This window comes from Vicugna pacos, chromosome 1 (genome assembly GCF_048564905.1).
Source record: "Vicugna pacos chromosome 1, VicPac4, whole genome shotgun sequence".
Taxonomy (NCBI): domain Eukaryota; kingdom Metazoa; phylum Chordata; class Mammalia; order Artiodactyla; family Camelidae; genus Vicugna; species Vicugna pacos.
In genome coordinates, this window is record NC_132987.1 from 30,356,812 (window position 1) to 30,382,006 (window position 25,195).

Below are 25,195 nucleotides of genomic sequence, written 5' to 3' on the forward strand. Positions count from 1 at the left end.
ATAGTCCTTCTCAGTTCTTTGAGCGTACCCTTTGCCTGCAACAACGTTTCCAGTTATCTCTGCTCCCCTTGCTCACTCACTCATCTTTATTCATTTCCGAATATACCTCTTCTGGGGAAGCTTTCTCTAGGCTGGGCTAGATGTTTGCCTGTGCTTGCCATTGGAGCCAGGACTCCCTCTGTCAGAGCACTCGTCATTAAGGATGGATCTTGCCTGTTTGTCCTTCTCTCTCACTGGAAGGCAGGGACTGCATTTCATGATTCGCAGTATATAACAGATATTCAATAAAATATTTAGTGAATGAATAAAGCAGTAATAAGTATAGCATATCTGGTGTAGAGTGAGGAGACAGGTTGAATGCAGGATTTATTTAAGAGAGTTTTGGGAAATAAGGTTGTACAGAGCAGGATGCAGCCAAACAATAAGGACCTCAAAACCAGGCACAATAATCTTCTTTTCTTATTCTGGGCCAGTATTTCTCCAAATGACTTCTAAGAAATTCTGGGACTTAGGAGATGATAACAGGTCTTTATGGTCAAATGGGTTCCAGAAACTCTGTACAACATGCCCTCCTTTTACAGATTCACAGTTCACAGGATTCTACAGTGAAGAAACCAGTTTAACTTTGTTTAATCCAGGACAGTTTAAATTTTCTTGCTTGAAATCTTTCCCTCTCTTAGAAAGAGGAGCTCATACTCTGCTGAGGCCACTTTGGGAGATGCTGAGTTGGCAACACAGAGCCTGACAGCTCACAATCAATGTGGTATTCTAGGAAGATCTTCCTGGCAGATGCTGAGTAGATGCACTGGGGAGGAAGGGAATGACGCACACAGACCTGCTCTGCAGTTCGACGTGGGATGATAAAGGTTTGGGTGAAAGTGGGAAGAGAAAGGCAGGGTTTATACAAACCAACATAGGAGAAAGAATCTCTGCACTAGTAGGATGTGAAAAGTTATCTTCCACAACCTAACTCTGCATTCCTTCCTATAGAGCACTGCTTACAGGGGGATCACCTTTTCTGGACCACTTCTTGCAACAGGAAACTCTGTAATGCAAACGGAGGAAGGTTTACTTTGTAAAGCTATTTATTTTTCCTTGTTTTCTTTATCAGCAGCAATTCATAGGTTAGAGTAAGCGGATATGAAATAGTAGTAAATAGAGGGTATCCAAAAGCCTGGAAATACCAAGAAATAGTATATTTATTATATTTTTCTAGATTAACCATTAGGCTCTTTAATTTCAGAAGTATGCCACCTGAAAATACATTAAGCATATTATTTGAAAATTAAACTAACATTGTTTAACAATAAGTTTGTCCTACGTTTCCCAATTTTGAAGACATACTGTAGAATTATTACATATTCACATGCCTGGCATGCTGGTAAGTGGGAAGTGGGTGATGTAGGGACAACAGCTGTGGGCGAAAAACAGCTGGAAGTTTTCTACAGTTTTTTTTTAATGGCAAGCTTTGGATCATGCTCACATGGACTTATCCTGAGTCCATCTGAATATACTTAGACATTGGTAAAAAAAAAAAGAAATCTAAGTGTTGTGTTTTCCAGATTGTGTTCCACTAGGATTTCATGAAATGTTATCACACACACACACACACACTTTGGAAAAAGCTGGTGAAACAGATTTCTTTGCTGCAGGAATTCTCTAATCCTTTATAAAATCATGCGCATTGTCAATCTGCAAGAAGAGGGTTTGATATTAAATGCTGGGGAGGGTATGGAGAAAAAGGAACCCTCCTACATTGTTGGTGGGAGTATAAGTTGGTGCAGCCACTATGGAAAACAGTATGGAGATTCCTTAAAAAACCAGAAATAGAGTTGCCATATGATTCAGCAATCTATTCATAGAAAACTAACTTGAAAAGATACATGCACCCCCAATGTTCACAGCAGCACTACTTACAACAGCCAAGACATGGAAGCAACCTAAATGACCATTGACAGATGAATGGATAAAAATGTGGTATATTTATACAATGGAATATTATTCGGCCATAAAAATGAAATAATGCCATTTGCAGCATAATGGATGAATCTAGATTTACTAAGTGAAGTAAATCAAAAAGAGAAAGACAAATGTATTACTTATATGTGGAATCTAAAATATGATATAAATGAACATATTTCAAAACAGAAAGAGACTCACAAACATAGAAAACAAACTTATGGCTACCGGGGGAGAAAGAGGGTGTGGGAGGGATAAATTAAAAGTTTAGGATTAGCATATACTAACTATTATATATAAAATAAACAACAAGGTCCTACTGTATAGCACACGGAACTATATTTAATATCTTATAATAAACCATAATGGAAAAGGATGTGAAAAAGAATATACATATGTATAACTGATCACTCTGCTATACACCATAAACTAACACAATATTGTAAATCAACTATACGTCAATTAAAAAAAGAAAAAAAATCCAATGCTAGTGACATCAGAAACACATGCATACAATTTCCCATTACTTTAGATTATGAATCTATATTTGTCTTTTGAAATAGAAAAGAGGGTAAAAATTGAAACTTACACCAAAAAAAAGGATATGGTATGCAGGACTTCTGAAGATCATCTGACCATGGAATCTTTTTGACATGAGCTGTCATTTACCTTGCACCAGTATTTTGTGGGATGCTAGTTAAACAATGCTGTACTAGCATATAAACACATATTATTTTATAGAATCATAATTCTATTCTATATGATTACTATAGAGGATAGCTTCAGAGTCAGACACCCCTGGGTAGTATTCTGCCTCTATTGTTCAATTAATACGTGATCTTGGGCAGGTTGCTTAATCTTCTGCAAGTCAGTTGCTTCATGTGTAAAATGGACATGATAATTCTGGTAGTCCCTATATTATAGGGTTGTTGCTAGGATTAAATAAGATAGTCTAAGTAAAGGGCTTAGCCTGGTACCTGGCACATTGCAACCGTTAGTAGATAACTGTTGTTTATTAAAAGACTATGCTTATGACAATTTGCATCTACTGTTGACTTTAATCACCATTAATGCTTGTTATCTCTTTATTTTCTTGCCTTGTTCTGTGACTTTCAAAAAGCCTAGAAGAAACATCCTGGTTTATTAGGTACCCATATAGATCACTGTGGCAAAATGAGTTTTAATGTTAAGTAGGATAACATTTTATCCTATAATTTCAAAATATTATGTTTCAGTAAATTTTAGAAATTTTTCTCATACAATTGTGGTGCATAGTAGCTAAACTTATTATTGCAGTCTTTTGAGTTCCATGAGACAAAGAAGGAATTTTTCATCTCATGAAAAGATGACAAGAATATTTCTTAAATATGTTCTCTGAAATTTATCATTGTAAAATGACAGAGAACTGAATACTTCCAGAAGAGGTAAAAAAATTTTCATATTATTTGTATACTTAATGTTGAAAGAATTTTAGGTAACAAAAGGATTCTTGGAAAACTGCAGTCTTCCCTGTGGTACGGGACTCTAGGAATTGAAGAAAAACTTCCCTTTGTACAAATCTTCATACTAATATTAATAATCGAGTATAATTGTTTGCATTTATATTTTAAAGCTTTTTTAATGATGTCATTTGATAATAAAGTATATCCTTGCCCTAGTAACCCTAGATTTGGAAATTGTACATAGATTTATTCTGTAAATCTGTGCACAAGAGGAATGTATAAACTCAAAATGTAGCAGAAATCTGTGCAGGCTACATCTTTACATGTCTATTATTATTAAAATTAGAAGGAAATGCAAATCAAGACTTAGCAGAAGAGACCACTATCACTCAAACCTAGATGACACAAACTAAACCTCTTAAATGAAAAAAGGAGCAATTAAAATCTATGGCAAAAAATTACAGGTGAATTATACTTTATCATTTACAAATAGCTGAAACCTAAATACAATTTTTTTTTGTCCTCTGTGACATTTCATTGGTGTTTCTCAACTTGAGAATATTCATTTTCTTTGGAATCACAATAGCACAAACTGGGTCAGGAAGGAATGCCTGCTAACGCCCATCTACTAATCTTGCCTTTGGCAGGCTTTTAGACCTCTTGGAAACCTAGTTACTCATCTGCAAAATAGGTCAAGTAATATCAACTGTATATTTCCCACTGTATCTATTGTGAGGATACAAAAGAAAGCCATGTATATCAAACAGAAGTGAAAACTGTAGATCACAATATAAATGTTAAAGGTTATTGTGGATCATAAACCATATACATTGTTCTTGGCCCCCGGATCTTTGCAAGGCTGGCTTCTTCTCATCATTTAGTTTTGAACTTAAATGTCACCTCCTCAGAGAAGGCTTTCCTAAGCAATTAATCTCAAGCAGAAATCCACAGACTCTATCAGTCTCTCCTTGTCCTGCTACTTTCTCCAAACCACTCAAAACTATCTGAAATCAGCCTGTTTATTGTTTAGGTGTTTTCTGCATCCCTCTCCAGTAATGTGAGCTCCACATGGCAGGGACTGTTGTCTGCTGCACTCACTGCAGACCTGCAGACCACCCCCCACCTGAAGTGCTTGCCATGGTGTACAATGAAGAAATGACTTCTCTATAATCACTTCTGGCTCCAGGCACATCTGTTCTAATGGATTCGGCTCTTAGACCTGTGTCAAGATGAGTATTGTCAAGTAACTATAACTTTCCATGTACTTAGTAACAAGAGGTTTCAGAAGCAATTCATGCATCCTCTCAACCCTATGACAAATTCTATCCTGAAGAGAATTGCTTTCTTTGTGGAGTCATTTTCACCCCCCAGATAAAGTCACTTTCCTCAAAGTGCTGCACAGAATTTGTCTATCTCCAGAGAACCAGAGGGGTTTATTTTTTGACTCTCTCTGTTAAAGTGGTTGGGATCTTTTAGACTGCTCTCTTGGTATTCCCCTCTCCGAGGCCAGCTTGGAATTACGATCGCAAAGCTGCATTATCAAATGGCACAACTGTACTTCACATGTCGGTTATAAGGCAATTTATTCCTATCAAATAAAGAATCCCAAAGTTCCTGTGATTGGAGAAATAAATTATCCATGCCTTACAAAACTTATGAATAAACTCTCAAGTCTTCACAATCACTTGTAAAGTCCTAAAACCATCCAGCATCTGGCTAGTTTCTCTGGCTTTATGCCTAGCGCTCTTCCCATCACTCCTTCAGCTCCAGCCACTCTGGGTCTCCTTGACGCTCTTATACTCCTCTAAGATCTCCCTTCCCCCAGGGATCCACAAGGCTTGCTTCCAAACAGCCTTCAGGTGCTTGCTCAAATGGCATTAGAGATGCCTTCCGGTCTACCCTATTTAAAATGACAAAGCCCTCTCTACTCCACGGCTTTCCTTGCCTTTTTTTTTTTTTCTCATAGCACTTACCACCATCTGATACAAGCCTACTTTATTTAATTGTTTATTGTCTCTTTCCTCTCGCCTTAATCTAAATTCTATGAAGGCAAGGACTTTTGCATGTTCATTGCTATGTACTGTGTGGCACATGGTAAGCAGTTAATAAATATGTATTGAATTAATGAGTGAATGAAAGAAGAAATTAATATGCAAAAGTAGCATAATTTGAATAATTAAAGTTCAAACAATTCATTAAAATTTATGATATAGAGTTCTCCAGCACTTGAAGCTGTGTTAATCAGATTGCTGCAAGGAGCAGCAACTGCAGGGTTACTCCAGGATGAGGGCTTTTATTTTAAAGGATTTAGGAGAAGTAAGGAATTGAAATGTCATTCTGACCACCATTCAGGGCACAGTCACTGACCTAGTTCCATGGTTCTTGAACTTCATGGAGCATCAGAGTCATCTGGGATGCTTATTAAAAACACAGTTTGCTGGGCTTCACCCCATTTTGGATCTAGTAAGTCTGTGTGGGGCCTGAGAATTTGCACTTCTAACCAGTTCCCAAATGAGTCTGATGCTACCAGGCCAGTCAGTACTTTCAGCACCCTAATCTAGTGGTTTAAAAGTCAGTGCTGACCTCAGGGTGATCCAGGGCTAGTGACTTGGTCCCTTCGATTTTGCTTCCATATTCCTGTTGGCTCTTATTCTGATACCAGTTCTCATTTTTATCTCAAGTCCCTTTGCCAAGCACTAAATCTAGTGCTTCATGACTTCTGTTTTTTGTTTTTTTCTCTCTGTGACCCTCTGCATTTGTACCTGCCAACCATGTCTGTGTCTCCCACTTAAAAGTTCTGGGGGAATTAATGGTTTGATTGGGTACTCCAGTCATTTTTCAGTAGAGGGTAGCTCTATAGGGCACAGCTCTTGTAATGGACACCTCATACACCACTTTGGCCATGCAAAGATTCTGCTCTAGCAAGGTCACATGGATAAAGCATAATCACCCATGTATGAAGCATTTTGTCTATTTTTATTCAGAAGGGGTCTGTGAGAATTCATGAGCTTGAAGATTTTCATAAAAGGGCTCTGGACACAACAGATAACTTGCATCAAGGCTCTGCTTCAAGGTGATTAAGAATATTTTGAAATACTGTCAGAGAAATTACCTGTATTTTACTGCCAAATCAGCCATAAATTAACTTAGTAATACTGGCCAGTTTTGTGTTTTTCCCTGGGCCTCATTTTCCTCAGTGATAAAGTGAGGGAATTTGACAAGCTGAGAAGCAAGTTCTTTTCCGTATGCAGGAATCTAATTCATTATTGTACATACACAGGTGTTTGACTAGGTCAACCTCAATCTCCTGGTTGTTATGATCCAAACTATCATGGTTGAATATTATAGTCTGTTTTCTTCTGTTTTTCTTAAAAGAATGAATACAAGACAAACCTGCCTGCATTTGAGTCCTGGTTCTGACACTTATTAGCTTTCTGCCATGGGCAAATTACTTTGTCTAAGCCCCAATTTCCTCATCTATGAAATTGGGATCATAATAATTTCCTTATAGTTTTGTTGAATTAAATGAGTTATTACCTGTAAAATTATTTGTGGTAATTGGGGATGAAATGGTTTAATATATGTTAAGGTATTTAGATAGGTATCTGGCACATAGAAGAGACTGTATGAGTATTCTTAAAATTATTTTTATATGTTTTCATTTGTGTATATTTTGTCTGCTTTAATCCATGTGACTATACTGTGCATGGGGTTTTTAGTTAGAATTGTGGTTCGAATATGAAGTTGTTAGAAATGCCTATCATAAAATGCTACAATTATGGGTAAACTTGGAAGTGTTTTAGAAATACTACATTCTTTTAAAATCTATTTCTGGAAGCAAAGAGGCATGTGACATTCTGTAAAAGACAAAACTCTAAGAACATACAATATATAAATCTTTGCCAAAGGCCAGAGAGGAGGGGACGGGATTGACTACAAATAGGCACAAAGGAACTTCTGGGGGTGACACCAATATTCTCTATCTCAATTGTGGTAGTGGTTACATGACTGAATGTGTGTCGAAACTCAAATACAGAAGGAGTTGATTTTATCGTATCTATGTTGCAGCTAAATAAACCTGACTTTAAGAAATTCTTCTTAGCCTAATCTTTTGATCTGGGAGATCTTGTAGAACACGCAGTTTTGTCCTAGTCTTGCAAACTGATTTCCTAAACTTGCATTCATTTTTATTTCAAGTATCTGAAATACAACATAAAATGTCAGAAGAAACACTGCCACAGCTGCTACCATCTTTGTGGCACCTGCTTCCTCGTGTTAGGTTAGTCAGCCTGTACCATTTTCTCATTAAATAGCTCTCACATCTTTGCCTTAAACACCATCGGCACTCCACTTCTACATCCTCCTCCTCATTTCTCCTGGGCGCCTTAGGCTTTCCAGCAAATTGGAGCAAAGATGCCTACTTGATATTTGTTGATGTTATGTTGAATAATACTATTTTATAAAGGTCATTTTCCAAATTGTTGCTGCTGGTATTCTGAAAAAACGGCTTTTCCAAATATACTCATTAATGAAGCTAAATTTATTTAATATCTTATAGATTATTTTCGTTTAAAAAATCACATTAAATAAGCTCCTAGTTTGCTGAGTATTTTTAATTATTATAAGTGGATATCAAATTTTATCACACCTTTTTTCCTGCATCTTCTGAGATCCCATGCTTTTTCTTTTTCTTTTTGTTAATTTGGTGAATTATGCTAATTGATTTTAAAGTGTTAAAACAACCTTGCTTTCCTGGAATAAATCATATTGATCACTATATTTTATTCATTTTTCATTTGTTGAATATGATTTGCTAATGAACAACTTGCTTAGGATTTTTCTGCTCATGTTTATGGGTGGGATTGCACTTTATTTTCCTTCCCAGCAGTTTCCTTATCAGGTTTTGATATTAAGATTATGACTGCTTCACAAAACAAACTGAGCAATGTTCAGTCTCCCCCTACTTTCTGAGGGATTTTGTAAAACTGGGGACAGCTCTTTTTTGAATGCTTGGAAAATTTCACCAGGGAAGCCATCTTGCCCTGGAGTTTTCTTTCAGAAAAACTTGCAGTTACGGATCTATTTTTTTTTTTAAATAAAGGACTATTTGTATTTTTATTTCTTCTTTGTTCATATTATTAAGTGTTCTTTATTAGAATTTTATCCACATTACTTCAATTTTCAACATTTTATCAACATACTGTTGCTTATAACATGCTCGTACATATTTTCAGTATCTATAGAATCTGTAGTGATATTCCTTGGGTTATATGTGTTGCCTCTTGTATTTCTTGGTCATTCTTCCAAGAATTTTACAAAGATTCTTTTCAAAGAATCAATCTGTGACTTTGTCGATGCCCACTAATGTATATTAATTTATTTCATTAATTTCTGTTCTTATCTTTTTTTAAATTTTCTTTGGGTTCCTTTTTCTTTTTCTTACTTCTTAAGATGGATACTTAACTCATTAATGTTCAACACTTCTTTTCAAATTTATGCATTTAATTTTAAAGGCTATAATTCCTTTAACACTTCTTTAACTGTACCATAAAAATGTTGATATTTAATCCTTTGTGATAATTTTATTATAATTCAGATAAAAATACTTTTCTAATTTTTAATTTGTTATTTGACATATTGGGTACTTTATATTTCTTAATTTCCAAATAACAAGAAATATGTTTTTATTATTGATTTCTAGTTTAACTTCACTGATGTCTGGTTTTAACCCCTTGAAATTTGCTATTGGTTCAGCATATGGTCAATTTTTATAAAAGTGGATGAATTGACTTTATCTAGGATTTTAAATCTGGTATCCATTGACTCCAAGAAGCCCATAGATAGAATTCAGAAGGTTTGTGAACTTGAATGGGCAAGAAACTACATTCTTATTTTTACTAATCTCGATTGAAATTTAATATTTCCTTCAATAATGAATGTAATCAGTAAATCAGAATTGGCTACTAATACAGATATTTTCAAGTCACATCATAACTGTTGGAAATATCTTAAAATATAATTTTCTCTCCTTGAATATGCAGTTATTAGACCACCTGCTAGATCATCTTATACAGTGCATTAACAAAAAAGTACATATATTACTATAAGTTTTTAAACATTTTTATAGTTGAATTTTAATTTTTTTATATTTCTAGACATTTTATTTTATGTGTTTAATAATACTATTCTGAAAAAGAGCTCTGGGCTTCACCAGATGGCTAAAAGTTCTCACAACACACAGAAGTAGGTTAAGAATACATATTGTAACCAGAGGGAAAGCAGAGTATATGGGTAAAGAAGCAGGAGTTTAGCAGATGTGGTATTGGAAATTGGAGAAGATTTTTTGTTAGAAGACTTTTGCTCCTAATTTTCTGAGTAATACAGGGGTCAAGGTCATCAGGAGAGAGTGAGAAAGGAGGGAGGAGATAACGGGAATTTGAGTATAGGAAAGAAGGTGTGAATTAGTTTCCTAAGAGAAGAAGAAAGTTAATTTACTCGGAGAATGCAGCCAGATTGCAGAGCAGTGCCAAGTGCCCACTTGTATTTTTAAATATAAAGAGAGACCATAATGATATGTCTTTCTCCTGCTCTGTATTCAGCTGCAGAATTAGTAAAGAGCTGAGTTAACCAGAGTTAGAATTTTCCAGAAGAGTAAGGTGAAGGGAGAGAGAAGCAAGGGAATGAATGATCTATACAGGAGAGTAATACTGGAGATGAATTCCCAGGACCCAGCTGGACAAAGCGGGAAGTGAGAACATGAAGGGCTTTATGGTCAGTGGTTAAGGTCAATGGAGAGGAGGCTTCCAGGTGGTAAATGAATTTGTAGAGTTAGGACCCCATAGTAAATAAACTGAAGAGGGAGTAGATAGACTAGAAAGAGAGTGAAAAAAATGTTCTGAAACATACTAACAGAAATTATCATTTAAGGGAGTGAGAAGCAAGTGATTATTTTAGGGAGGTTTATAAGCTTACAACCCTAAATTTTTGACGTTGAAATCAGCTCCTTTTTGCTTAGTTTCCTTGGTTTCTCCTCCCTAGGTTCCATGCCTAACACACCATATATACTCTCATCATCTCCTCTGCTTCTGATTCCCCTTGAAGAGACAAAGCTGGCTTTCCCCTCAGTATTCAACAGACTCGTGCTGTCATGGAGTAGCAGTTGTGCCAAGGAGCAAGACAACGGCTGAGAACTGACATACACTTTGTGTTGGCTATGTGCTCTGCTCTATTAGGCACCTTTTGTGTGTCTTTCACATATAATCCTATGAAATATACTGAAGCTTGATAAATAAACTAAAGCTTGAGAAGGGAAATTAGCAAGATGAATGTAATATAGGTAGCACCTGATAGAGCTGGCATTTAAAAAAGTTCTGACTGTAAACCCTGGATTTTCTCATGCTGTTACCTTGGCCAAGAGTCTTGTTTTACCGCCATTTGTAGGATATGTTTGAATACAAGCCTAACTATGGTCATTGTTTATGACTCCCTGGAGAAATCTGTTCATGCTGTCAAATAACATGACACATAAATCTCATTTAATTTTGCCATAGCTCATTAAGTCAGCCCACACTTAATTTTTCTTTTCTTTTTTTCCTTCAGTGTCTATCTTCCCTGAACCAGTGATCTCAGTTTCAAGCAAATTTGAGACTATTTAAATAAAATATTCCCCAAATTCTCCTAAATTTGGAAGTTATTTGTGTCTTCCTTTTTCTCTCTGCCATTATATTATTCTCAGTGTTATAATTTCTATAAGTTGTGTTGACCTAAAACAAACAGACTGCCAGTTACTTCTCCAGAAAAAAAAAAAAAGAGTTTATTTAGGATCAACAAAGAATTGCAGTTCAGGGTCTGCAACAATGATGAGCCACTTGCAAGTCCCCACACAACAAGAAGAGGAAAACTCTTTTAAAAAGGGGAAAGGGAGGTTGAGAGGGCTGTAGTAAACAAAAAGTCCACTGGAGGAATCGAGAGTTTGAAGTATTGTGGCTGTCTATTGGCTGAGTTGTGACTACCTCATTGGCTGAGCTCTTGCCCTGCAAGAACAAGGAAATGGGCTTTGCTATTGTCATAGAGTGTGAGAGCTCCCCCTCCTGGCTTCCTAATTCTATTCTAATTTAGGTTTCTGTTTATTAATTTTTACAGTTTTGTCTATTCAATGCCAAAATGACCAACTAACTATGAAATCCTTGGAGAGAAAATCAAGTTATCTGTTTAACAGTATTGTATCTAGTATGTTGATAGAGTCACTAGGTTTTTAAAGCATCTTTGGGCTGATTTTGTGCTGCCTAAATTTAACCCATCTATTATGAGAATAAAGCAGCTTAGCACAAAACCTCTGGTTCAGCTGAACATATTCATTCATTCATTTGTGCATCTACCCACCCATATATCCATTCATATATACATTCACTCAGAAATGTTTACTGAATCCATGCCAGGAACTGTGCTAGACAGTGTGGACACAATGCAGGACAGACTGAATTTCATCCTTCTGGTGTACACTATACTTTTCATGACAGAAAAAGGCAACAGAGACAACCAAAATGGAAGGGGCTTCAGGCAACACTGAACTTGGAAGACACCTCTCACAACCAACACTGATTCCTATTGAAAGGATGTTGTACGAGAAATAGAGCTATTTCTAAAACTGCCATCAGCCATGCAGAGTCCGTAGGAATCACTATGGGATTAAAAAAATAAAAAGCAATAGGAGCTCACTCCTATATATTTTCATTTACTAGTTCTAGGTTATAGGTGCATTCCCTTTGTGGCCATAGGAAAAGACACTCCTCTGAGGGTGCTGCCAATGGCTTGTCTATCAGAAGACATACTGAGGTAGGCAGTCCTATGCCAAGGTATGGGGCTCTGTGAGCAGAGTACAGGATGGATTTTTAGCTTTATCTCGTTGGTCATTCACTTGTGAAGGGCTCGAAATAGCAGCACTGGGGCGGAGGGGTTAGCATCTGAAAATGCTCTCCTTCTGCCACTGTTATGGGTGCCATTGTACTAAATCCTCTCTTTAAGTGAACTGAATGTTGTCTGTTGGCCTCTGTCTCTCTGATCATTGTGCACACTTGCATTGGGTAACTAGAACTTCTGAGTTATTTTTTCCATTGGATATGGTCTAATGTATACAGAATTGACTCCTCTCCATCATCTGTGTCTATAGGATTCCCTGTATTAAAACAAAGTGAAATATATTATCTACTTATAAACTATTTGCATGTTTCTAAGTTCCAGATTTATCTAAAGTTTTCATGGTTGAATAAAATTATTAGCTTTAATCTTAATGCTAATAATTATGAAGTTGGTAAATGTGTTGCCTATTCTGAATTGACCACTATTTACTGAGTTCTGCATGGGATGATATTCTATTATCACAAACCCAAAGATGTGACAAAAATGATCATGCTGGCAAAATTAGCACCCAGGACTAGAAAAGCTTATAATTAAAAACTTAAACTTTAAAGCACCTTTGTATTTTTGGAATTTGCCAAGCTATTTCTAGGAGGGATGGTATAAATTTCCCAACTCTTAGAAACAAATAATGCCAGAAACAGCAAAATTGAATTGATCACGGAGACATTATCTAGGGCATAGGATAAAAATGGCTTTGAAAGGATAATTACTTTTTAGATATGCTGGCTAGTTTGAAGTTTCTCTGTCCAAAACAAGGTAATGATTTTCAAAGGTAAATGCAACAGCTCAAAATAGCTCTCCTTTAAAAAAGATCTAAGTGTAATTGTCATATTTAGGAAATAGAGATTGATTTTGCACTTTAAAAAAATGAAATCAGAGTTCTAAAGAGAAGGAATAAAGGAAAAAATTAGTGTAGAAAGCAGTTAAAATAACCATTATGAAAGTTAGTAAGAGACTCACTGGTCATAATTAAAAATGAATCTATACCTGAAATTGATCCTAAGGTTTGAACACCAAAGTAAATAACCATAAGTACACATTATTTTTCTTGAAAGCTTTAGACTGGTTATCATTTATCTACTTTATAAAATCTTGATGTGCATTTTCTGTTGATAAGCGGAAGGTTACTCCTACTGCCCCTATTCTCCAACTAAAATTTAATTTTTTTTAATGTCAAGTGTCATGGGCATTATATTTATATAATGCTACCCATCATTCCTTTACTTTCCCATTTATATTTTTAAAGGGATTACAAAATAAAGTTAAGTTAATGTTGTTTCTCTAGGAAAATTTTCACATAAGAAAACAAGATTCATACTTCTTATTCAAATGATTAGGATTTCCTGTTAAAAAATATAACTGTCCTCAGATTAATGGTGAGACTACAAAGAATGAGCTGGCTTTATGATACTGTAGGGGTATTCTCTGATGATGTTAAAAGATATTAATGCCCAGTGATTTTCAAGTTGCTTCTTTTGACAGGACCCTAGAAATTTTTTTGTAGCTTTTTCACTATATGCTTGGACACGCTTTCTAGGTTCATCATGTACATTTCCTGTCTCAGGCCTGAATCAGCCATTTCTCCAGAAAACTCTTTTTCTTTACTAGAGAATAGCATTTGAAGACCACAACCTGGATCCTAGGAATGCTCATGGCTACTGTTTCTGGGCTCCTTAGTGAACAGAAAATGCCATTTTTCTACCCACCATGGTGGCTTCATTACAAAAGTTAAATACTCAAAATAACAAAATATGTTCTTTTCTCCTAGCTCAGTTACATGTAATACTGGAATTTTTACAAAACCATTTTATTTAAAAGTAAAACACGAACACAGAAAATCTTTACAAACAGATGGATACCTTAATGTATTAAAGGTGAACACTCATGTAATCACCAGCAGGTCAAGAAACAGAACTTTGCTAGCTTTCCCAGAAGTCCTTCTGTGTATGCAGTACCCTAAAAGTGACCACTATCCCAAATCCTGTGCCTTTGAGAACTAGAAATACAAATAATATACATGGGGTTATGTTAAAATATTTTTACATATGCTCTCCTCACTCTCCACCATCTTTTATAGTTATACTATATCTACCTTTTCTTAGCTTATCACCATAACATACTGTACTCTCTCTTTTCTAACTCTTACTTAATCATTGTTCTAAAAGCGACCACATATTTATTTCACGTATTTAATTCTCTTTAGTAATTTTGGTTGTCTGATGCTCATTCTTTAGTAAATTCCTTAGGTAATTCTCATGAGAACAATATTTCCTGTACTTTTACATCTTGATAATAGTTTGTATCTAAAATCCTTGGCTCATTTTCTTTTCTTAAATGCCTTCTATTTTATTATGAAGGAAAGTGTGACTGTTAACAATTTAATATTTAATAAGTCTTAACAATGTAATATCTATAAGTCATTTGTATTTTTATATTTGCCTAGCTGGTTAAAGGATTTTTTTGTTTTTACTTAAATCCAACAGTTTTAATAACATATGATTTCGCATTGGTTTTTCCAAGTTGATAATCTGAAGTACATGGACTGATCTTTCAATATACAGATTCAAAACAAATTTTTTTTTTTGAGCAGAGAAAGGTTTATTGCAGGATCAAGCAAGGAGAACAGGTGGTGGCTCATGCTCAAAAAACCTGAACTCAAATGAAAGGTTTTATGACATATGTAGTTTTAGTATTTGTTCTGTACTCTTACTTTCTTTTTTTTTTTTCCTGCAAGGATTTCTTTTATTCATACACTGGATTTTTTTAACCTATCTTAAACATTTATCTTTTTTTTCCAAATCCTTTTGTTTCTTCTTCATTATTTCTATTTGATTTAAAAATTTTCCCTTCTTTTCACCATGCATTTTTCTTGAAGAGATTTTCTCACCATCTCTGGTATTTACTCACATATGTGTTTTGTTTGGTTTAATCTTCATTTCCTTTTAAATCTTTCTTTCTCCTGAGCTCTGTCATTTAATTTCTAAGTTTTTCTAATGTTGATTTATATTATTCTTTCATTGTTCATATATCATTTTTTTTAACATCTTTTAGCTCTGTCTAACGTAGAAGCTTACTCTTTTGGTCTATTCTGTGAGCATCTTCCTAGCATTAAAAAAAATCTTATAAGGACATTAGCCTGCTCCTTATTTTATTTTCTGGTATATAACTTTGTGTGGGATTTGATCTCACTACTTAATCTTTGCTCCTTTTTGTGTGAAATTTGTTCTCCCTCAATTTTTGAAGGAGGGTTGGCTCAGGCAGTGTTTCTCCTTCTACAGTGCTCTCTCCTCTCTTGATTTTTGGTAATGTGCAAAAAGATGGCAACTTAACTTTCTGAGACCTCCTGGCTCTCTTCTCCTTCATCACTTTTATCTGGACCTCCCATTTCCTTCATCTCTGTTTCACATGCCCTGCTTGATTTTGATTCTGCTCCTAGCAGTTTCTCCTGAGTGTGGGCTCTGTCCTAAAAGAGAACTATGACAGTTGGTTTCAAGAGCACATGGAGTCTTAGGGCTAGGCTCAATTTCTTTTAGGTCCCCTAGTGGATTCCTTTCATTCATCCTATATTGAATTGAGCAAAACCTCTCTTGGTTTTGGCTGCTGCTTCCATATCAGTCTGATGCACTTACCAGTGATTAGCTATTGGCTCCTTTGGGGTTTTCCTATTCTCATATCCATCAGACTCCCTCTTTATTCCCTCTGCTTTTTCCTGCTCAAATGCTAATACTATCAAGTCTCGTGGCTATAGTTTGTCTTCACACGCTTGTGTTTTGAGGTTCACGAGGGTAGTCTATCACCTAATGTTGCCCAAGGTTTATTCTATGTGGTTGTCCTGTCTGTTTTTATGATGGAATTAGAGGCTTGTTGGTGCCACCATCTTCCCAGAATCCTCTTACACTAGATTTTGATACAGATAATTTTGTAGAAGGTATCAAATTTTAATAAGTACGTATGGAAGAAAAGTAAGATTCGGAAGATTCCATCTATTACTCATCAGTAGTAGTATTTTGAAAACTTGGGAAGATAGAATTTCATTTAATTCATATCAGCAAGCAACTTCTGATACTGGATACTGGTTTCAGAAAACCTCCGTGGTGCTGAGACAGTATTACAAAGAGAATAGCTACAAAAATAAAATAATACATTAAAACTGCCATGGTAAATAATCTACTATAGTCAGAAAAGTAGACTCTATGATATTTTTGTCATGCAAACATTATAAGAATATGATGATTTGATCTGAGAAAGGTCTACTTCTGAATGTTTAACTATTACTTTCGAAACAAGTATTTTGTTTCAAACTTAGTTGTGAAATACTTTTAAGGGAAAGATAGAAGAACTATTTCAAGGTTGTTCTTTTTAAAAATAAGATCCCAGTAAAGACAGTAAGCTCTGGGGGATTGAAATTGCCTTGCTGGGTGAGTGGATTGAATAGCACATCATCTCTTTCAGGTCATCAGAACATCATTTAGAAAATCACTGATAATACTTCTAAAGATATTATCCCTGTGGCTCATAGGAGCTAATGCAGCTTCCAGGGAAGGGAGGCAGAGAGCAATAAGCAATGGTATTAGAAACATAAGATCTTGTTCCAGTCCTGGTGTCACCATTTATGACCTGTGTAATCTTGGGCAAGTCATTTAATTTCTTAAAGCCTTGAATTTTTCACCTGTAAAATGTATATTCCATGTAACTGGTGGCAAAGTAAATGACCTTGAAATAACTTTAAGCAACTATAGATGTTGTTACTATGAAAATACCAATTTTATTTCCAGGGAGTGGCTGATACACATGAAAACTGCATCTTTTTCTTGGTTTCCAGTCTTCAGTAGGTGTACAACACCTACCCAGTTGCCCAAGCCAGAAGTCCTGATTATTCCTTGTCCTTCCTGCTGGCAGCCAATCAATCACCAGAACCTATAAAGTTTACTTCTAAAATAGCTCTCAAATCGATGTATTTTTCACTATACTTTTGACCACTACTCTAGTTTAGGCCACCATTGTCTTTTGTCTGACTCATTGCTAGGGCATCCTTATGGATTTCCCTGCCTTTGAGCCTTACATTTTCCAAGAGTAGTCTACACATATAGCCAGAAGAATTGTTCAAAAGTGCACAAGATTATGACACTTTCTTCCTAAATCCTCCTTAATGAATTCCTGTATTTTGACAGGTTTCCAACGCTAACATGATTTGTGAGACCCTCACCCTTCCAGCCTCATTTGTTAGCGGTCTGTAGTCTTTGCTCATTATTGCGCAGCCCATCAGAACTAGCTTCAGTTCCCCAAAGGTGCTATACTTCCCTTTGCCTCTGCAACAGTGTCCTTGCCTGGAATATATTTTTAGCTCCTCCAAGTCTCACAAAGCCAACTGCTAGCCTTCCCTAAATCCCCAAAACTGGGTTGGCTGTCCATCTCATGTATTCCCACAGTACCCGGATTCCTACTTATTTTGCGTTATACTTATTGGTTTAGTTACCTGCCTTCCACATTTGAATTCAATCTTCAAGAGGTCAAAGACCATGAAATTTTAACTTTTATATCCCTTTGCCTCACAACCATATTTTTTGGATAGATGATTTACCATGTTGTTAGCAGAAAACTCATGCTCTGTAGCCATAATGGTGAGCTGCCATTCTCTATATGGGCTTGGTTAGGAGATCATTCTGAATTAAATCACAAAAACAGCTTCAATTTTGAAGGATAGAAACACATTTTTCCCACTCATATACAGTTGTTCAAGTTATTTTCTAATATTTTAAGAAGATCTCTTACAGACATAATGATGATCTTCCCAGTAATTGTTTATTTCCTTCCTAGATATGAGATGGAGTCTGTATATATTAATATACATTGCCCCAAAGCTCTCTGTGATGCTTGTTGTCTTTCCTACAGACACATAATGACTGAAGCTCTTGGAAATGCATACCCGTCCATGAATGATTCTCTTGTGTCCCATTGTTACTAAACAACTATAGATCATCATTAAATTGGTCTAAGTGGAATACCTAAAAGAAATCAAATGTTTACAAATGTAAAGCTAATGTGAGCCCTTGATACTTCTAAGGTGAAAAAACTCCAAAAATTCAAAAATAAAAACCAGGACTCTAAAGGGGCAAAAAAATCAGTTGAGGTAATCATTTATTCGAAACCTCAGTGCTGGCTCTTTGCAAAGGAAAACTACTACTTATAAGGTAAGTTTTTACTGATATAGCAGGGTCATAGTCTGGGCCTTTTCTCCATTTTCCACATCCCTACATTTTCCTTTTCAGGAATAGAGGAATCTGCCTGATCAGAAGAAAGCCCTCCTAATGCATTCACTCTTGTGTGGCTCTTAATACAGATAGTGTTTTTCTATTTCCTTCGTAACAGTATTTCTTTCCACTATCTGGGAATATAGAAAATAAAAAGAATTTTTTTGTCTTTTATGTTGCCAAAGAGGGCTCTGAAACCCACTCTGAAAATATAACGGATATTTTTGGTACTACATGTTTTGAAGAAACTTAGGACACAATTCATCTAAGCATGTGGGTCTCCCTCTCCCAGTTCATCCTAGCATGTCCAAGGTTGTACAGATGTATTGTTAAGAGATATCAAATGAACATCAGTGTGACAAGAAAATCAGTATCATCATATTCAAGGCAACAGCAATATATTGATGTTAGTGTTGTCAAAACGTCCATGAGCTCTCAGTAATGTTTAAAATTGAATGTCCAGCAAAGTGAAAAGATAACCTACTGAATGAGAGAAAATATTTGCAAATGATATGATTGATAAGGGGTTAATATCCAACATATATAAACCACTCATACAACTCAGTATCAGAAAAACAAACAACCTGATTTTTAAAATGGGCAGAAGTCTTTGAATAGATATTTTTCCAAAGAGGAAATGCAGATGGCCAACAGGCACGTGAAAAGGTGCTCAGCATCACTAATCATCAGAGAAATGCAGATCAAAATCACAATGAGATATCACCTCACATCTGTCAGAATGGCTATCATCAAAAAGAACACAAATAACAAGTGTTAGGGAGGATGTGGAGAAAAGGGAACGCTTGTACACTGTTGGTGAGAATGTAAACTGGTGCAGCCACTGTGGTAAATAGTATGGAGGTTTCTCAAAAAACTAAAACTAGAACTACCATATGACCTAGCAATTTCACTCTGTGATATGTATTCCCTCGCCTAAAAAACCCCAAACCCCCAAAACCCAAAAGACAAAAACAGTAATTTGAAAAGATATATGCACCCCAATGTTCAGATAGCAGCATTATTTACAAATGCCAAGATATGGAAGTAACCTAAGTGTTCATTGACAGACAACTGGATAAAGAAGATGTGGTAAACACACACATACAAAACGCACAATGAATACTACTCAGCCCTAAAAAGGAATAAAATTCTGACATTTGCAGCAACACTGATAGACTTGGAGGGCAAGTATGCTAAATGAAAGAAGTCAGACAGAGAAAGACAAATACTTCATATCATTTATATATGGAATCTAAAAAATAAAACAAACTAGTGAATATAACAAAAAGAAGCAGACTCACAGATAGAACAAACTAGTGGTTACCAGTAGGGAGAAAGAAGAGGGGAGGGGTAATAAAGGGGTAGGAGATTAAGATAAGCATAAGGAGATTAAGATAAGCTTATCATGTATAAAATAAGCTACAAGGATATATTGTACAACACCTGGGATGGAAACAATATTTTATAATAACTATAAATAGAGTATAACCTTTAAAAATTGTGAATGACTATATTGTACACCTGTAACTTATATAATATTGTACATCAAATATACGTCAATAAAAATAAACAAATAAATACAACTGAATGTCAAGGAAGGGCCCAGAAGGTTCACAGACGTAAAGAGAACTGATTTGAAAGTTAGGAGTTTTGGATATGAAATCAAACTGCCACTAGCTATGGGACTCCTTCAAAAACCCCTGAATATATGATTTGGTTTCCTCTCTGATTGAAATTTTATTTCACATTCAGAAGGAAGTCAAACGAAAGTTTTAAAAGACAATGGATACTGAGAAGTTGAAAGTGCTTAACCAGTGTAGTTGAAGCCCTGCTGAAATATAGGAGAGACCCCCTATATTGGGTTACAGGGTAACACTCTTTTTTTTTTTATAGCAAAATGTTACTGGGTTTTATTTTTATTTTTTTTTAACATTTTTTATTGATTTATAATCATTTTACAATGTTGTGTCAAATTCCAGTGTTCGGCACAATTTTTTTTTTTTAACATTTTGGGTAACACTCTTAGTAAGACTCTAGTCAGCCAGGCACCTGACGGCCTTCTCTCTTCAGACGGTGTCCACTTTGCCATACCTGTGTCCCCTGAAGCAGGCTCAGCGTGTTGGGATATTACCACCACTCCTTCCTCAGGAAGCTTTCAGCAAATTACTGTCTAGAGTTGGTGTATAAATACCCTTGACTCTAAATTTCTTGAGAGCATTAACCTCCAGCTGCCTTCCCTCCTCTTCTCACTTCCCCTCTCCCTTATCAATGCTTCCTGTAGCTCCCAAGTAAATGACTTTTGCTTTTGAATTCTTGTCTCGAGGTTTTTTCTAGGAAAACCCAAATTAAGAAAATAAAATTGCACATTATGTTTCCACTTATACTATTAGTGATGCTCCTGGAGGCCTCTGCCTTTGCTCTGAAAAGAGGAAGGAGCCTCCCTGCATTTCTACCACTGGAAGAGGGTAGGAGTGAGGTGATGGGAGTCGTCTCTTTCTAAAGGGCTGGAAAGGGCAGCTTCTCTCCCTTAGTCCTTCCCTTGAAAATGCCTTGAGCTGTGTGTGGAGTCCTCGCTGGTGTTAGGACATAGTCTTTGAACTGAAACCTCTAAATAGTCCCTGCAGTAAAGTGGATGGCATCGCCTTTGATGATTCTCCGAGCTCAGAATGTGGGACCATTAGCCAGCCAACAGGAAGATCCCATGCAGCCTCCTGTAACAGGTCTCTGCGTTAGGTCCTCTCAGCTTCAAGCTGAGAGGCTCTTAGAGAAATTCATAAGGATGTGGAAGAGCCTGTTGAGACAGGGACAATAATCTTGAGACAAAGGTGAGCAAGGTTGCTGAGAAATGGACACTCAGGCAAGTGATGGGGCAGCATCCTTACTGCTTGTCCTGAGGGAGGCGTTGAACAGCTTCTGTCAGCTTGGCAGAAGAGAATTAGCTACTAGCAAACCCTTGGGGAGAAGCATAGCGAAGCCTGGGTCTTCAGTGGTAGGTACTTTACTGGCTAATAATAAGGTAAGGAGGTGTAGGGAGAGGAGGGAGATGCTATGTAGGTAACACTGAACGTGTAAAGGTGTAGAGGCTTAAAATGACTCATATATTTACTCTGGGGGAAAGTGTTTCCACAGTCCTTGTTTAATGCTGCTACTGTTATCACACACAGCATTGTGAATTTTAATTTTTAGTTAACAAATTGAAAAATAATTCTAGATACCAATAGTGTGGCAGGAGTTATAACTATTTCTTAAAAATTTGAGAAGTAAATTATCCCCCGCATTAAAATGACTGGACTTGAAACCTGCCATCTGATGGCTGTTGAAGCCACAGCTTGTTGGCTGGCTTTTCTGACCTTTGACAAGACTGTGGTGATGTCAGTGCTTGTCATCTGCATTATCACTCATCTCTTCTCCCTGTGGGCCATCCACGTTCTGGATGTCAAGGCAGGGCAGCTGGCTGGCAGTGTTAGGAAGGCTTTCTTTCTGTTCTGAATGAGGAGGAAATGCCATATTTACGATGACTCATCACCTTCTACAGTGTTCCTGCTGAAACAGATATCCTTAAATTTCATATGCATTTTGATTTGGATCATATTAAAAGTATTGTTTGACAACAGGTTATCTTTTTGGTAATTTTTGCTTTTCAGCAAGACATCAAGAGTCACATTTCCCAGCCAGCTGGCATGCTGGGTGTCAGCTGTTAAGGACACAGTAGTAAATCTTCCAGCTCTGTGGAACCCTGTTCTTGAGGCAAGAGTCCATCTGTCAAGAATCCCAAAAGAATTCTCATTCCAGAGTTGAAAATCCTTCTGTGAGACGATGTCATCTTGCTGCCTGACTTCCCAAATCAAGGTTATATTTTAATGTCTACTTTACAAAGGTTCACCACTCCTTTAAGTTGGAAGTAAATAACCAACAGGAAAGAAAATGATGAAGTTATCACATATCACTCAATTGTACAATGGAAGCAATTGTGAAAAGTTTCAAACAGATAATCCATGTTTTAATTACTATGTTAGATAAAACCTTCATTTACAATTGTACAATTGTTGATTATTTATAAATTAATGGAAAAATGCCTAAAATTGAAAAACAGAGTATGCTTGATATTTAGCATTAGGAGTCATCAAAGAGAGTTGTAAATAGCTGCTGATGTAGGGCAAGAAATGGGGTGGGAGAGAGATGGTTTTTCCCACACAAGCCTTGTAAAAATATTTGATTCTAAATTATATGCATATTTTTATAAAAATTAAAAAAAGGGCTATAAAGAGATTTGGAAGTTCAGAGGAAAACATTTTAAAATGTTTTTAAATTAAAGTTATAAAAGAATTTATCTCTATTTAAGTTGAAGAGAATTGTTTAAGTGGTAATAATAATTGCCATAAGGCTCTTTCAAAGATTAATATAAGAAAGTAGAAAAATGTATGACTTATTCCCTTAACTGTCTTGGTTTAATTCTTATATGAATGTCATACACAATGAGTTTTATATAATTGTTTACACTATTGTGTCTGCACGAGTAAAGCTTCATTCCTATACATAGAAGGTAAGGCTGAAAATGGGGTCTGTTTGATTCCTGTGGCCTGGGAGCATTTCCTGGTCTCACCAGGGCCTGCAGAACCTGGGAAGAAAGTAGGAACAATTCTTACCACCCTCAGTATTTAAACCTTGGGAGAAAAACTAAGTCAGAACTGTGAAATATTGCTGAAGATCTGGCTAGAGGATGTGTCTAAAATGGATTCCCAGTGTAAGGCTTCTAAGATGACTATCAGGAGCCAAAATCAGAATTCAAGGAGGATCAGAGTTGGTGAGTCAGAGAATAAAAGAGCAAACAAAAGTCCGGTCAAACACTGGCAACAATTCACTTACACATTCAGGTGTTGTTGCTGCCATATTCTCTGGGCAGGCCTTTTCTGCTTAAAGGGTTCTAGACAGGAGGGATTTCTATTTCCCCCTGAGCCTCCATCTCGGGTTTACCTCCAGAAAACCTGATGGGTTTCAGTGCCTGCTGAGGCAGGAAGTGAGTTTTGAGGAACTGCTGTCCAGTAATATTCCCAGTGAACTATGTCCTAGAGAAGTCCTTGGTATTTCCAAAGGTCTTGCTATTGCCACATGCCTCTTCAATGTTGGAATCTTCTCATTTTCTTCATTTTGGAATGACATATGCTGTGGAGTGGAACCAGATGAGTAATTGTCATGGAAGGAGCCAGTTGGAGTTGGTAGGTCATCTCAGTAGGCTTGAGGTAATGGGCCTCCCATATGTGGCACAGATGGGCAACAGATACTTGTCAGGAGGAAAGGCAGATATAATTTCTTCTTGGATATTCTCCTTGGCACTTGGCTGTAGTTGTGCTAGAATGTGCTTCTAAGGTCTCTTAACAGAGAAGATTTCCTTAATTCTATTAGATACTAGCTAGTTAATCCATGTTGTTGGGAAAAATGGCAAAGATGCATATATGGAAAGACTGTGATAAAGATGTTCAACCTAGAATTTATATCCCACCATGACATGGAAGGTGGATTAATTGCATTTTATGCAAAAGCAATGTAAGAGAAAAAATATTTGTTGTTCTGATGACATGTATCAGCTGGCCATCCATATTTGAGTGATGAGTAGCAAATAGGGGGCTGCAGAAGTGGAGGGCTTAAAATGGCACCCATAAAACCAAGGTGCAATTTGTGGGCTAGGATTAAATTTCAGGTAATTGGACAGCCCACGGAGTGAAGATCTTAAAAAAGGGGCAATGACTGGAACTAATCCAGTCCAGTGGAACTAAATAATGACCTTATAAATGGTTCTGATGAGTTTAAATTGCAGTTAAAAACTGAGTTTTAACTGGAGCAAGAACTGATAGAACTGGTGACTGACACTGGAGTTTAATGCCAAGGAAATTTATCAAATCTCTATCCATAAGTGTTATATGTTAATAATAATCAGTTTGCAGTTATTGATTTCATTGTTAGGTACTAAGCACTGTGATTGAATATCTTAGATACAACATCTCATTATATATAACCAGATAAGTATAACCCACATTTACAAATGAGCAAACTGAGGCACAGATACATTGTTAAAAAGGTTATTCAGTAAGTAGTGAAGTTGTATATAAAATTCTCTATATATAGAAAACCTTAAAGGCCCCCCCAAAAAACCACTAGAGCTGATAAAAGAATTTGGCAAGGTCGCAGTATCCAGAAATTAGTTGCATCTCTTTACACTAATAATGAAATATCTGAAAAGGAAAGTAAAGAAACAATCTCTTTTAAAATCATATCCAAAAAAATAAAATATTTAGGAATAAATCTGACCAAAGAAGTGAAAGACTTCTACATGGAGAAATACAAAACATTGATTAAGGAAATTAAAGATGACTTAAAGAAATGGAAAGATACCTCATGCTCTTGGACTAGAAAAATTTATGTTGTTAAAATGGCCATACTATCCTAAGCAATCTACAGATTAAATGTGATTCCTATCAAGTTACCCAGGACATTTTTCATAAAGCTATAACAATCCTAAAATTTATATGGAATTACAAATGACCCAGAGTTGCCAAAGCAATACTGAAGAAAAAGAATGAAGCTGGAGAAATAACTCTTAGACTTCAGACAATATTATAGAACTAC

General features: G+C 36.2%; 1 long non-coding RNA gene across 1 annotated transcript in view; it reads right to left on the minus strand.

Moving 5' to 3' along the window:
• Window positions 1–336: 336 nt before the first annotated feature.
• LOC140695975 (uncharacterized) overlaps window positions 337–25,195 on the minus strand; it is a 32,637-nt gene continuing 7,778 nt past the window's right edge. The window contains exon 2 of the long non-coding RNA XR_012071854.1: window positions 337–1,045. This is a non-coding gene — a long non-coding RNA (uncharacterized lncRNA). The remainder of the gene's footprint in view (window positions 1,046–25,195) is intronic.